This window comes from Diceros bicornis, chromosome 3 (genome assembly GCF_020826845.1).
Source record: "Diceros bicornis minor isolate mBicDic1 chromosome 3, mDicBic1.mat.cur, whole genome shotgun sequence".
NCBI lineage: Eukaryota > Metazoa > Chordata > Mammalia > Perissodactyla > Rhinocerotidae > Diceros > Diceros bicornis.
The window spans coordinates 41,361,596-41,377,862 of NC_080742.1; the positions used below are offsets into that span (position 1 = coordinate 41,361,596).

At 37.5% G+C, this 16,267-nt stretch overlaps 1 protein-coding gene across 10 annotated transcripts in view; it reads right to left on the reverse strand.

Annotated features, from left to right (window-relative positions):
* The window catches only part of DGKB (diacylglycerol kinase beta), a 697,510-nt gene extending 681,748 nt beyond the window's left edge, over positions 1-15,762 (reverse strand). For 7 of the 10 annotated variants that reach the window (XM_058526562.1, XM_058526536.1, XM_058526553.1 and 4 more), the window contains exon 1: positions 15,116-15,421. The gene's annotated coding sequence lies outside the window, so the exon portion shown is untranslated. Of the gene's footprint in view, positions 1-15,115; positions 15,422-15,641 lie in introns of those variants that run through there. The other 3 variants (XM_058526570.1, XM_058526579.1, XM_058526516.1) reach the window with 2 other exon arrangements.
* Positions 15,763-16,267: the final 505 nt, after the last annotated feature.

Below are 16,267 nucleotides of genomic sequence, written 5' to 3' on the forward strand. Positions count from 1 at the left end.
TTTCTCCATGGCATTTATATATAAAATTATATTATATATTTGTTACTTTTTTTCTCCTCCAAGAAAATGTAAGTTTTTGAATGTATTATTTTTACACTGCATTTCCAATGCCTAGAACAGAACCAGGCACCAAATAGATGCTCATATACTTGTTAAATTAAATAATAGATCATTAATATCAATCATTCACTAAACTGTAAAGTCATTGGGGACAGAAGCTATTTATGTGTTTGATTAGCATTGTTTTCTAAGTTCCTGGCCAATGGTAGTCATTAAATGCTTTTGACTGCTTGAATAAATAGAAATAATATTAGAGTGGTACAGTCTTACCAATGACAAAGAAGGACAGAGTTGTACCGAGTGAAGGTATCAAAAATGGTAAACGCTGAAAAGAGGCTGAAGATGACAAGAATTGATAAAAGGTAAATAATTTGATAATTAGGAAATTATTAACAAATTTTAAGGCCAATTTAAGCATAGGTTCATATTGATGGCAAATTATAATTGGCTAACGAATTAGTGGGAGGCACAGAGACAGAGGCCCCAAGGGTAAGCATGATATAATAAATACTATTCCTAACATCCGGGTTCCATTCACCCCATATGTCAGTGTTGAAATTTCCTGCACCATTATATCAATTAGGACTCCAATACCTCTCTGCCCTGCACTTAAAGAGTACTCTTCCCCATTGGTTATCTCAAATCCTAAAGGACTGGCTCTCTTAATTTTCATCTTGGTATGAATAAGGAGCCATAAATACAAAAGTTATGAGGATAGGTTATTGCTTAGAATGCAGAACATTGGTGTGAAGTTAAGTTTCAAAGTTGGCTATATGTAGATAGTGTTTGAGACCCCTTATTTAATATTGAGTTTGGGAAGTGTTAGTAAATAAGGGCTGGTAACTGTAATGTTTACTGGTCTGTCAGAATTTTTCTAAGCTTGATGATTTTTAAAATACGTAACAAAACTGTACAGCTTGCGTCCTGGTGGGTAGGATATGGATAAAGAGGAACAGCACGGAATTGCAGGAGCCAGGAAGCGTTGATGTTATGCAAGAAGAGGCAATGGATCTGTGAGCCAGTCCCGTAAAGATCTTTTTTTATCATCATTGACTCTAAGCTAGTCAGAACAAAAAAACTGGTTCAAGTTCTAGAACTGGCAAGAATTAGGACCATGATTCAGCTACATTTGGCTTTCACTTTAATTTACAATTATATTAGGAAATAATTCTTGCAAAGAATAAACACAGGATTAAGAATGCAAATGAGTAGATGTCCCCCGAGGCTTTGTTTTATTCCACACAAGGGCATAGCCAAAGTTCAATACTACCAGAATCCCATGCAGAGGAAGGAATCCTCCCAGTCGGCACAGTGCAGGACGTGGTGGGATTTTGGTCTTTTATAGCCATCTGGGTGGGGAGCCATGTCAGCCAGCACTAAAGGGCCGGCCCTCTTCATTTTAGCAACATCCTTGCTGCACCACAGATATATACTTCTATGTTCTCTTTCTTGTGCTTCGTTAGGCCAATCAAACTTCCAGTGCAGCAGGCTTGGCCATGGCTCACCAGAAACCCCACTTGGAAAATTGCCTCCAGCCCCAGAGTAGGCAGGAGAGAAAGCTCATCTCAAAATCAGTACTCAGTTTAAGAAACTTTTAAGTTGCTCAGTTTAAGAATTGAGTATCAGCTAATAGAGAATGAACATTCTTTGCGTGGTAACAGGCTGCCAATATTTTGCTCACTGTATAAGAAAGAACAAGTCTTCATAGGAATCAATTAATAGTTTGAACTTTACCTCTTGGCAATCTAAAGTGGAAAGTGAAAGGAAAAGAGTCCTAAAATAAGAACATAAAATCCCGCCCCTAACCTACAAAAACAAAAACTTGAATGAGTGGAATCTGGACCACATAAGACAGAGGAAACTTGATCTCCATTATCTTCAACTCAGACCTATCAAGGAAGTCATTTCTCAAAACTGAAAATTAGTTTTTCAGTTTTTTTTCCTGTTTGGCCTGGAATAAATATCATACAGAAATACATTAATCTCTTCCAGTAATCTCTAAAACCAATAAAAAAAGAGGAAAGAAACCAAACATATATGCATTAAAAATATATTATCAGAATTTATCTAATCATAAAATCTAATAGAGTTTCCCAGTCTGAAAGTCTTCTATTTCCACACAGTTTTGATTTTCTTGTGAAGTTATACTTTTTAAAATCCCACAAATAAAATTAATGAGGGCACATATTACACTGTGTTCTAAAGAAAATGACTGAGTATACTTTTTTTAGATCATGGCTAACCTTATTTATATTACTTAGGCAAAATCACATAGAAAAGAAAAAATCAAAACTATTGCAGAGACAGCCTCATTCTACGATTTCTGAAGCTACACATAACTGAAAAATGCACACTTACAAAGTAGACTAGTACACTGCTATGGTGAATCCACTTAAAGCTAAGGTTTGATATAAATCATGTTCTCCCCCTAAAAATGCCTTCATTTATCTCGTTAGTTGATATATGCTTCTATGGAAAGAATGGAGGGAGTATAGGACTATGGGAAAGCAAGAATCTGAACAAATAAAGACCCACTCGTGAATTACACCTGGAAGTCATGATAAAAATCTTCCATAAGCATTTTTTTACATTTCTCATAATAAGTATTTGATGTGGCTGAGAAAAATATTTTCTTTCTGTTGTCATTGGCACATCATCATTTAAATGAGACTCTGGGAAAGGGACACAGCGCTGGGGAAAATAGACTTGGTCACTGCCTATTCTCTTCACATGTGTGACCTCTTAGCCTTCTGTTTACTTCTATAAACCCTCAAAATCGCCATGCTTGTTCTTGTCAAATACTGAAAATAGCCCTGATCCTTCCACTTGTTTATATCCAGGTTCACAACTGAATGCCAATAATCAACGCAAAGAACGTGTCATAAATAAAACAAATGCCTAAATCTAACTTAAGCTGCTAATATTGGAGAAATAAAGCTACAATCACTACACTTGGTCAAATTAAGAATAATCTCCTTCTCTCAAAGCAGAATAATTGAATATTATCTCCTGAAAGAACAAATATATTTGCTCCTGTTATGTACCAAGGGGAAAACATATGCTAAAGGACAGGCTCTTGTTCAGAATTAGTACAAACAATACTGAAAAATGGGCAGAGAAGAGGTAAGAAAACAATAGATTTCAGAGAACGAAGGAGATGGTCACTCACCTCTCTAACAGAGTAGACTGAAGGATAAAATCATTGTTGGCCCAGGGAGATGCTTTACAAGACGACTTATTACCCCCAATCAAGAAAGAGGCGTTTTCAAAGTTCACTCACTTATTCAGCATTTTTTAGGTACCTGTTTTATACTAGGTACTGTTCTTAGCACTGAGAAAATAAAGAACCAGGGACATAATGGGAGTGCAAGTAAGGAAGGAGCGCTGACACAAAGGGTATTTTAGACAGCTTGAAGTCACAGAAACACCGGTTCGGAAGAGAATAGAGTGGCAACAGACATTCTTGAAGAGAGAAAGAGGGGCCATGTTTTAGATGCTTTGTCTAAAAGCAAAGGTACAGGGAAGGTGGGGGCGGTGGGGAGTAGGGTTAAAACAATTGTGGATATTAATAATCTTTCAATTAAAATCCAAATTTAATTAAAATATTTAAATGCCAATACACAAAATAAAAATAAATGACACAAAGAGGAAGACATTAAAAATACTCAAGTCTATTTTTCTAAAGGAAATATGAAGCATGTGTGCTGCAGCGCCTTATGAGGGCTGCTGTGGAGGATAAAAGTGAAAATAAAACATGCGCACTTAGAATAATTACCAGCGTCAGCCTGGGATGGGAGATCACAAATTTATTATGACACCAGTTTTCACGGTTTTGTGATTTTTAATAGCATTCCATACCACAAGTGAAAAAGCAAAGCCAGATTGCTCAATTGAGAAACGGTAAGGATCTTGCCAGATGTAAAATGGAAGGAAAAGGGTACCAAGAAATGAGAATTTGGGTAAAAGAGTTATTTAAGTTGTATACTAGGTCTTGCCTGGATAATAAGGAGAGAATGAATGAGAAAAAAGTCACCAGAAGTAAACAAGGTGTGTCAAGGCACTGGAGACTGGTGGGAGGTAGAGAGAACAAGGTGATCATTGTTTTGTAATTCTCGACTTCAAAGACGAGAAGTTCCAGGCAATATCAAGATCCAGAATGGAGTCATTGGCCAATAGTTATCATGGAATGGAGTGGAATGTCAATGAAGGTAAGGTGGTTAAGGAATTTCTGTAGAGTATTAATTGACTGTCAACCTATATACTTTAAATAAACATAATGATGACAGGAGATGTAGATAAAGGAAAATTGTCATCTGAATTTCTAAATCTGAAGGAGTAGTAAAGAAGATGACAGATGATACCTGAGGGTAGGTGATGATAATATAAAAGGCAAAGCAAAATAAAACAATACATCTTGGATGAACTCTATGTTTTCTATGCCACATCCCGAGCAGCTGAAGGGAGTCACACATTGAGGTCAATTGTTACCCTAAATTCATCACCATCTACTCAAATCTCGCCCCCAATGTTGCCCAGATCCTAGTAGAAAACTCTGGTCAATAACTTCTCCAACTTTGTCCAAAAACTTGAATCTTTCTCTACTTTGTTCAAATTCTACAGAGAAAATCTAAACTCCAGAAATATTCTCTACTTAGCACTACAAGACCTACACACTTATTCCGAGTTCTCCTTTCTTTCCTTCCTCTCTTCTTTCTTTACAGAGGATGTTACTCCTGGTCAAAGTCAACTCATAACCGATATGTCTTTGAACCTATTTAATTTCCACATTCTGAGGTATCCATCAAACATCCCTTTTCTCTTCTGTATTTTTAACCACTTGAACTTCTCATACATATTTAAACATGCTCAAAAAACTCCCGTCTTAGAAAAGTAAAAGCTCCTTCAAACTTTTATTATTCTCCAGAAACAGCTCTTTTTTCAAACATTCATAGACAAACTTTTTGAATGAGTCACTCTGTCTCCATTTCCTAAGCTCCTACCCACTTCTTGAAGCTTTTTCAGCTGGGTTTCACCGCAATCACTTAAGCAATGCATCTTTAGCTAAGATCGCCAACGATCTCCCTGTGTTCAAATCCAATGAATATTTTTCATTCCTTATCTCAATTAACCTCTCAGCAACTTCAGGCAGTGAAAATAACTTTGTCTTTCTTATGGGATGTTTTCCCCTTGTCTTTGGAATACCACAGATGTCTGTTAGTTTTCCTCCTCTGTGACAAGTCATTTTCATTCTTTACAATCCCATCCATTGCAACTTACTCTAAAAATATTAAAATTCATCAAGATTTATTCCTAAAATTATCTTTATTGTCACTCTACATTCTTTTCCCAGGGATTCTTATCTACTCCAAAGGAATGAATTACTATCTGTACCACCAAATTTATATATCTCTTTCCCAGTTTGATGCTTTCATCTCTTGACTCATGTAGCCAACTATTCACTTAAGAGTTATGCTTGGATGAATGAGCACTGGTTATCACATGAGAGTAAAAGAATAATGATCTCTAGATAGACCCTTGTAAGTGCTTTTATTGTCCTTTTTTGGTAAATTCCTATTTTCCCTCAAGACTCAACTCAAATTCTAAATTATCTGTGATTAATTTCTTAGTCTCTTACTCTCCTCATCAGCTAAAGCAACCTATGTACCTCCTATGTACCTACTTGTATCACTGCACATAGCCCATGGTGTTATAATTTCTACATCTGTGTCTTCCTCCAATCCTTAGTTTAGAAGCTATCTCATGTCAGGGCCAGGTTCTATTCATAATTTTCTTCTTAGAACTTACTACCCTGATGTATGGTAGATGCTCAAAAAATTTTAAATGAATAATTAAATGCCAATAAACCAGTAAATTGTGCTCTGGGGTTTTCAAAGAAATATTAATAGATGCTCCCAGAAGGAGGGATTCTGTGATTAAATAAGGTCAGGGAAGTTTGTACTAAAGTCCTACTCTTAGAGATTCCAACACACCCTTGCATCTGAAGAACTATAAGAAGTCCTTAAAATAGAAAACTATTTAACTTGGTTTAGTGTTTAGAGAAGGAAAGTTGCTTTCCCTTTTCTTCTTTTTTTTTCAATATAAGGTTCAGGTATACAGCGTTATAATTTGACATCTGAAGACACTACAAAGTGATTACCACCACACCATCCATCACCCCTTTTATTCCTCTTTTTTTTTGTGTGTGAGGAAGATCAGCCTTGAGCTAACATCCATGACAATCCTCCTCTTTTTGCTGAGGAAGACTGGCCCTGGGCTAACATCTGTGCCCATCTTCCTCCACTTGATATGAGACGCCGCCACAGCATGGCCTGACAAGCGGTGCATCGGTGTGCACCTGGGACAGAACCCGGGCCACCAGCAGCAGAGCGTGCTCACTTAACCGCTACGCCACGGACCCGGCCCCAACCCTTTTCTTCTTTTAACACACGTTTTAGCATTCTTCAAACAAGGTTTCCTCATGTCTTCACATAGTTTGGATTTTAACTCATTAGGACCAGCAAAACAGATGTTAGTGAAACAGAGGGTATGCACATTTCTCTTCATCCAGGACGTTCCTTAATGTTAAGATGCAGGTGCTAATTCCTTCAATATAGCTTTGACACTTCTTAGTGGAGAAGAAATTTTGACCAATGTGGTACTGCCACATTATTGATATATACATCAAATCTAACAAATTCTTATTGCTTTCTTTTTTACAAAGCTACTAATTTCAAGAATTAAAGAACATTGCCTAACCATAAAAAAATAGCAATATTATTGCAGCCACATTGAAACCATTGTTTTGTTATTTTTGTTTTGTTTTGAAAGTGCTCTTAAAAATAATATAGTTACCTAAACATCAAATGTACCACTAAGCAGTTACGCAGGTAAGTTGAGTGACAGAAGAATTTACAGCTCCAAAAGAAAATTTCCACTGGAAGCCCAAAAACTTGACCACTTCACTTTCACAGTATGTTGTCTAGTAGAGTTTGGATGAAGTACATTTAAAACCAGGCACCCAATACAAAACAATAGTTCTCCTCTGAATGGCTTTTATGCCATGCTATCACCAATGTGTGACAGGGAAGGAAAATCTATTTGCCAAATAGAAAGTTCTGACATATAGTGTGGCAAATAACATTATGTAACAATAAAGCACCCATCCTGGTAATCAGAACTCTTATTATGAACAATAGGATAGCAAAGTGACTCATCTGCTTGTGTGCTCTTTCTTGATTCTAGTAATTTGGGACAAGTGTGGGGAAGTTACAAGTTGTTTATGTACAGCCCAAAATGACAGGCAAGAGAAGTTACTAAGCAACATTATGTCCTTGCATTTTTCTAATCTTTAAAAGCTGCCACAAGCTAAATAATCCTATAATATAAAGGGAAAGGGAAAAGCAATGTGAGAGTCGTGTGTTTGACTGAAGGAAAATGTTTTGCTCAATGATTCTAAAATTCTGATTCACCGTGAGTTCATCTGTCTTGATTTTAAGGATTACTTCACATGTATAATCCTCTTCTACTCACTGTCAACACAGGAAACCTGTTCTATAGTGAAGAAAAACATAAAAGGGGGAGAAGGGGAATGGGGGAAGTGGTCCTTATGAGTCTTGAAACCAGTTTATTCCGCAGTAAATAGAATCTCTGTTCTCTATTTCAGCTCTTTGTTTCTTTCATTGCACTTTTTTGTGTGTGTGCGTGAGGAAGATCAGCCCTGAGCTAACATCCATGCTAATCCTCCTCTTTTTGCTGAGGAAGACCGGCTCTGAGCTAACATCTATTGCCAATCCTCCTCCTTTTTTTCCCCCCCGAAAGCCCCAGTAGATAGTTGTATGTCATAGTTGCACATTCTTCTAGTTGCTGTATGTGGGATGCGGCCTCAGCAAGGCCAGAGAAGCGGTGCGTCGGTTCACCCCCGAGATCCGAACCCGGGCTGCCAGTAGCGGAGCGCGAGCACTTAACCGTTAAGCCACGGGGCTGCCCTCATTGCACTTATTATAACAACAACCATAAATCATGTACTTGCTTCCTTACTTAGATGTGTTTGTTTCTGTCCTTCTCTTTCACTGAACTATCTTTAGCAATGTAGGAACTTGTTCACTATTTTACTCTTCCTTCCCTGAGCCTGACACAGTGCATGACACACAGTAACCCATCAATGACTGAAGGATGAAATAGAATAAGGGGTCATGATGTTAGTAGTTGTATTTCTTAAGGTGATAGTTTTAATAACTATGTCTATTTACATGAATGTTCCCAGAAGTAGCTGAGTGTTACTTATAACCTCTCAAATACATGCTAGGAAAGGCAGGCAAGCAAGAATTCCATAGCCCTTATTTCTTTTCATTAAGGAATCAGTGAAGGGATTCCTTGGTCAAAAGCCCAGGAAAAAAACATTTCTTTACATTCTCTATCTCAGCAAAACAAGTTGCTGAATAAACTACAAACTCATCTTTTTTGCTTTCTGTTTTCAGGTCAAGGACCCTGTAATGCTTTTCCAAAGCACCTCTATTTCTTCCTCCTTTCCAGTTCATATAATTCAAAAGGAGTCGATCTAGGTAGTAACAGGTTTCCTCACATAAGAGGTCACATTTCCCCAGCCTGCTTAGGTACAAATAGCAGAGTAGTCAATATAGATGAAAACAGAATATTATTTTGTATATTAAATGGATGATAGTTCTGACTATGTTTTAAGGATGTCAGAGGAGGAAAAATGAAAGACCTCTCCTTATACTTTTAGGTAAGGAGAAGGGAATTAAAATGTCTGAGGGTTGATTGTGTGACAGCCACTCTCCTGGGGGTGTTTATGTGTATCTAATTCATCTTTGTTAACAGTTACCTTTTTTTTTTTTTTTGGAATTCAGCAAAAACTTTTTGGGCAAAATATAAGTAAAGAAGACCCTATAAAGAGGGTGTTTATAACATTTAATAGATGTTATGAGTCTCATAAATATTTTTATTAATATAAAACTAAAATAAAAACTGTTTTTTTTTTTTGGCACTTTTTCTTTGCTATTGATACTTTACTCTTTACCTGAAACGATATGCCAAGTAAACAGGAAATAATAAAGCGCTAATATTTTTGAGTATTTATATGTGCCTTCTGTTCTAAGCCCCTTACATACGTGATTAAATCATAGAAGTCTATGAAGTGGATATCATTTTCATTATCCCTGATTTACAAAGAGAAATCTAAAGCATAGAGTTGAAGTTACTTGCTCAAGGTCATCCAAGTAGTAGAGATTCGAGGCTAGGCAATTTGAATGTAAAGATTAAGTTTTAACCTCTATATGACAGTGCTTAAGAAGGGAATGAAAAAATTCAGCTGAGCATCTTTGCATATTGAGAAATTATACACAGAGTCAATTTCGCCACACCTTCATCCACAATTCCATCATCATGAATAATCAAAACATGATATAAGCTGAGATTTTTTGAGGGAAAAGGAAATATATTATAACGAAAGGCCCAGCTACCTCACTGGGGTAGCCTCACCCTAAGATTACTCTGTTGATGGAACTCCAAAGAGATTTTAAATAGCTATCACACTTCTCATCCATTTGTCCTTCCTCTAGTTATAACTGCATGTTTGGTATCCAATTGTTTTGGATTGGAAAGAGAATAAAATAAAATTATTTGACCTAAGATCATACTTTTAATAAAAATGTTGTATTTGGAAGGAAATATTTGTATTTCTCATATGTAATGCTCTTCCAGTTCACATTATTATAATATTTAAATAATTAATAAAAGAAATTTATAAAATCATTAATAAGTAAAATCCAAATTATCCCATAAACTGAAAATGTTTCTTTGGTGGGTGGGGGGAGACTGATTTTCCTGTCATTATCCACCCATTTTTTCATTTTTTCCAGTGGTAGTCAAGTTTCTAAGGTCTGCTTGCAGACATGACTCAATATTTGTCAGCTATGACTGAACCAAAATCTTCTCAGGACTTTTTCTCAAAGGAAATAAGAGTACAAGAAACAATTTTTTAAAAGCACCAGTTTACAACTTCACTCTATTGTCCCACAAGAGCAAAACATCTTTGATGAACTATTTATTCTAATATATGTTTTTCCACCTAAAGATATAGTAGTACCAGAAATTAGGTATCATTAAAAATTTCGATATTGTGATCTGGAAATAAATATGCCATTTGTCATATTCCAAAATACTGTCCTCTATATTCTAAGTATGTAATACCAGACAGGATGGTAAATATCTTTTGAGTCATTTTATAATAATTATTAGTTCTACTTTTTAAAATATACTATCTGGCTCAGACCACGTAATTCGCATTTGAAAGACCATTTTCTAGTCTTTTGGGGGGTAAAGGCTATGGAAGTGAACCCCCTATCCCTTCAAGGAATTGAATTAGAACCTTGAATTCAGTTTATTAAAGAAGCGTTTCTTGAGCTCCAATATTGTATCAAACACTATGATCAGCACTAAAATTCCAAAGATAAATAAGGCTTGGTTTCCTTTCTCAATGTAGAAAAAATATAATTTCAACCATCTGTGATATATTCAATAACCAAGGCAAGCACAAGTTTCAGTGGAACCATGGAGAAGGACAGCTGAGCCAGTGGTAAAATCCAAACAGAATCCCCGAAGGTCACGATGCTAGAGTAGAAACTTGAGGGATAAAGATGCATCATCAGGTGAAACGATAACAGAGTGAGGGCAGAGGAATCTGGGTGTCAAGAAAGAAACAGCAGACAGAGATAGACGTAAGCAGAGACAAAGGAGGTGAAAAAATAGCATGAAGTGTAGAGGGTTATAATAAGCCAGTGATAGTTCATAGTGGACTTGGAGCCTTTGGGTTGAAAGCATGGCCTCTAGAGCCAGACTGCCTGGTTCATACCCCAGTTTTGTTCCTACTAACTTCTAACTGCTGCGGGTAAGTCATTTAACCCTCTGTGCCTCAGTTTGCTCTTTTATAAAATGGGAATGAGGATAATAACGGGATTATCTCAAAGGGATATTGTCGAGATTAAATGGGCAAGATGCTTATACAAGCAACTGGCGTGTAGTGTGCACTCAATAAAAGTTCCTGACATTATTTTTAAATAAGGGGAAGAGAGCCAAAGCACTGCATTCAAAAATCAACCCTTGACACTAACCCTTTTCCTAACCTCGACCTGCAGTGTCACAGAGACAAGAGACAAGAGAAAGAATCAGGGCTGACAACATGAATGTATTTGCAAAGCTCCATCACCATATATATATATCTGACAATAGCTCATAGCATCAACTAGTCTTATGGAGTATATACATTTATAATCTGATTTTGAAGGTAACAGCTTTTATGTTCCTTGATCTATAGTGATTGGCATACTGCCAATAAAAAAGAACTGCGTGAAGGACGCTGTGTTTCAAACTTACAATGCAATACAGATTCCCTGTTAAAAGGCAAATCCTTCATTTCAAATTGTTGACTCAGATAATACTTAGAAAAGAATTTCAGCTGTTTAAATTTAGCATGCTGAGAAAGACCAATCTTAAAATATTGTTTGGCTTTACGCCCACAGCATTTTCATTTTATTCCTTGTTAGTGTTTGTCTTCTGTGGTAGGAAGACAAGTGACAGTAATCATGTTATTCTCCTTAACACTTCAAATTTTACCTAAATGAACCATTTTGTTTTTATCCTTAGCAGTTAAAGATGGCCTTTCATTTTCTGGCAAATTTTCAGAAAGTGATTATGCAAGAACCAGTGATATTTCCACGCACTGTTTTACCTCTTCAGTCATCATCTGGCCTTTCTCTCCCACTTTCATTTGAATCATCAGTTTTTTACTCTTAAAAAAAAAAAACACATAAAGGAGATTATCTGAAGACAAGCCTAAGCTAACTTTCGTAATCAGACCTTACAACTATTTAAAGAGATGATTTGAGTCTGTGCTTTATCTATGATTTTAAAGATCTCCACCCCACGCACAGTCCAAAGAGTTTGTTTTTGAGAGTCCCTCAGGGCATAGAATCTGGACAAGTTCTCATACCAGCCTCCCACCACATGATCCCCTTATTTTCCTTTCATCCCTCTTGGTTTTTGGATCTTCCAACTTCTCTGCTCTCATATTAACTCCATCATCTTCCTTCCTGGCAAACGTGTCCCCAGCTTCATTTCCACAGTTCATGGAGCCAGAACAGAACACTGGAATTGGAATGGTTGCATATGCCAAGTTTGGATTTGGGGTCAATTTAGGTTCCAATTTAGGTAGATCCAGTCTTGGGTATTAGTAGAGCAGGGAGTTCTCTCCTGACTGGTCTGATTTCTTAAGCACTTTCAACCAACGCTATCAGAAACACTATAAGCTCACTCCACTTGATCCATGGTAGAGTATAATTTTAATAAAAGTAAGTGGCAAAGTGATTAAGAGTTAGAGCCAGTCACACCTGGGGGCTAAGTCTAGCCCACCATTTACTAAATTTATTGCGTTAGGCAATTTGCTTATTCCCTCTAGGATTGAGTTTCTTATAAACGGGAGAGAATGCCATCTCCCTCCTGTAGCTGTGATCCCATAAATAAGAAGACACATTCAAAATGCTTAACCTAGAACCTGCCACTAGTGCACTCACAATAACTGGGAACCACTCACGCACTGTGCAGTGATTAAATCATACATGCAAATAACCCAAGGAGCTAAAGGAGTTGAACCTACTTCATAGTCAATACCTAAGGGTGAATAAGTACATGGGATTCTTACTTGAGGTCAGATTTTGTGTTGGTGTTTTACAAGAGGGAGAAAATGCCAAAAATGGGAGAGGGCCAATAGAAAGCATCTTCTTCAAAATTTTGCCTGAAGCTTCCTCCAGGCAAGCGCTCCTAGGCTAGAGGTATTACTCTAAGAGAATTTTCTATCAGTATCATGCATATATAAGTACAGTTCTGGTCCTGACGCCAGCCAGGAGGAGAAGCATCCAGGAAAGGATATTCTTTAAATGTCATTTCAAGCCTATGTATCAACATCATGGTCATTATTAGTAAGGAGAATTAGATTGAGGGACCAGCAGCTATCTTTGTCTGGCCTGTCTGGCTACAACTCTTCCTTCTTTCAATAGTGTGTGAGGAAAAGCATGAGTCATAGGATGCTTGTCTAGTTCAGCAAACCTTACCAATGGTTTAAACAATAAAATAATGGTTTTATTTCAAAAATGGTTTTGAAAATCTTCTCAGACATAACACAAGGCTCGTTTACCAGTAGGACAACCAAAATATGAAGTAAAGGTATTCCCAAAACTCAACTCCACCACTCTAAGTTTCTATCTTTAAAGAAATTCTGACAAATTCCTATTCAATCCAAATTCCTATCAATTCCACTCAGGTTCTCAGCTTGATTTTCCTTCTCTTTAGCTAAATACTTGAGGTTCAGGTATGATCTATTCTAGAGTATCCGGGAACAGCTTGCTAACTCGCTGCAATCATATTCTTTTAGTATTTTTAGAGATATTTCTTTTTCTTTTTTATTACTGTCTAAAATTTTTAGCCACCCTCATACATGTGCTACCATAACAAATATATATCCTGGATTATATTTTACTCAGTGATTTACAAAGTCATACGCAGAGTTTTTGCACTGAGAAATTATGTGTGTGTGGAATGGGTTACCTCTAACAAGTTGGGTGTTTCAATAATGACAAAAATATTATATCTGGAGATCCCTGAGATGAGTAGGCAAAGTAATTCAAATTACATTCAGGATATGTTTTATTTTTAATAAAATAATGAAGATTAGGTAGATTAGAGAAAGAGTAATACAATTTAAAACTGAAATAATCGGATAATGATCCTTAATTTCCTCTTTTCTAATGACGGAGAATTTCAAAATTACTTTGCATTTCACAATAGTTATTTCATTAGTTTTGATACCCCTTTATCCCATAGAATTTATGTCAGCCTATGGAAGTGTCCAGCTTAAAATTCTGGATTCTGTTTTAGGTAAGCTCTGTTTTTTCATTAATCTTTCTTGGAGAAAACTATAGTAATACAGTAATTTCTTCAATGATCCTGCAACTAAGTCCAATATTTTTGTGTAACATATCCTTTTTTGCTTGAGAGATTTCTTTTTTCCTTTACTGTAAAAATCTGGTCAGTGTAAAAGAGGACCTGGTTAGAAATACCCCAACATTTTTAGATTATTTCTGGTTTCCTTCCTAAAAAAGACCTTTAGAATTCTGCCTGCATTCACATTCATTTAGTTATTTGCTTTACAATGGACTGGCCCTTGCTGACCTGTTTTTACCTCCTTGTAAAAGAGTTGGTTATCTACAATTGGCGCAACCAGTTGAAGTCGTTTTTTAAAAGTTTTTTAAGCCTTCATTTTTTGCCAGTGAACACAACGCTGCTGGGTTCTAAGTATAAAGCCATCTACGTAAAAACGACCACTTTGAAATCTCAAGGAAGGGATCATTTAACAAGTGGAGGAGATTATTGCAGTAGTAGGAAACGGGGGAAATCCTGCACGCTCCACCCACCGAAGAGTATTTTAATGTTTATCATATCATCAGTGTCGCCTAGGCTGTTGCCTAGCAGTTGTCTGGAGACCTATTTCACGTTTTATTTTAATTTAATAAAGTAAATCAAAGACTTTTGTTTCGTTTTGTTTAATTACTTCTTTATTTTACAGATTAGGAATAAGTCTGGAATGGAACTTGTAACAATTAACCGGTCATTTGAAAATCTAAACCGGCCTCTTTACGAATTGCCTTTTGAAAAGGCAAGCTGCCATCTATTAGTAACTTTCAGGAGACCACTCTGGTAATTAAATCTAGAACGCATTTACCAGTTTTGTAGCCTGAAATCACAATGGACAGGGAGCTTTTTGCATACCTAAGCCACAAGCGGTATCCATCCGCAAATAACTGAGAGTAACCCAACCGTAGCATAACCAGGACAGGAGTCAGGGAGACGATCCAATTTAACATCTCTTGGAGAATTCAAAGCTATGCTTTTCTAACTTTCCTCGCCATTTCTTCTCAGCTTCCCTTCCCCCGCACCACATACCCAGAAGCTACTCAAATTGCCAGCCGCGTCGAGTTTAACTTACTGCAGTGTGATGCAGGCGAAGGCTGGGCGCATCTCTGAAGAGAGAGCAACTGCTTTTCCGAAGAGGAACTGGGACTAGCCAGCTATCAGGATCCTTTGCATTTCACAGGCTCTCCGCTCAGTAAGAAGGTTCCCTCACAGCTCAGCTTCCCCAGAGGAGTGGAGCTTCAAGAACTCTGCTCTCAGCATCTCCTCTCTACTTCCACCCCCTTCCAGAACACACAGCCCATTCTAACTAGTGTCTGAGAGGTGGAAATCGACTTCCAGTCAACAACACAGGCTGCCTGCAGTCCACCAGTCCCTGACAATTTGCAACTCAAAAACCGCGGAGGCTGAAAGATGTAGGTTTCCGGAGCCTGAAAGTCATCTTTGGCATCCCCCTTCCCCACCTCTCACTCCTCCCACTTCCCCCTCCCCTACCGCGGCCACCTCCAGTCTCCCACTCAAGCTAGGTATCACAAATGATTATTTTATTATCCATACCGGTAAGCATCAGAAGGAAACTGAATTTGTCAGAGATGCAATACCTGTTGTCCATGACTAATGCTCTTCTCTCATCTCTTTGAGTCCTTGATTTATATCAAGACGCGTTGATATTGGAAATCTGTGCGCTGTGTGTGTGTGTGCATGTGTGTGTGTGTGTTGAGGAGGAGGCAATCTGCGCGGCTGCAAGCAACAGCCCTGCCTATCTCTGGCTGCCGTTTCTACAGCTGCTGTTGCTACTATTGCTGTTGGAGCTCGGAAAAATGAGACAGGGAGACAGTGCTTTACAGTTATCTAACTGCTGGACCAGTTATAAGACAAGGGAGGAGACCGTGCAGGTATGAGTGGCTGTTGTTGAGACTTTAAGCTTGATTCACTGCAATTACAACCATTCAGGATACGTTTCCCCTTCAACAGGAAACCTGATACCTGTCTCGCTTCTCCCTTTTACTAACTCTAATCCTTAACGGGTCATTGTTCATCAACCACCTGCCTAACCCACTTCCAGGAATTGTAACAGCTGCACACTTTATTTCTACATTCTAACTTGGTAAACCGGGGAGCAGGTGACTGGAGGATGCATGAAGATAAAGTAGAAAGGAAGGGGAAAAGCAGGTGAATATTAAAAGGAAAATTGTATATATGTATAATCAATCAGGGCACAGATAAA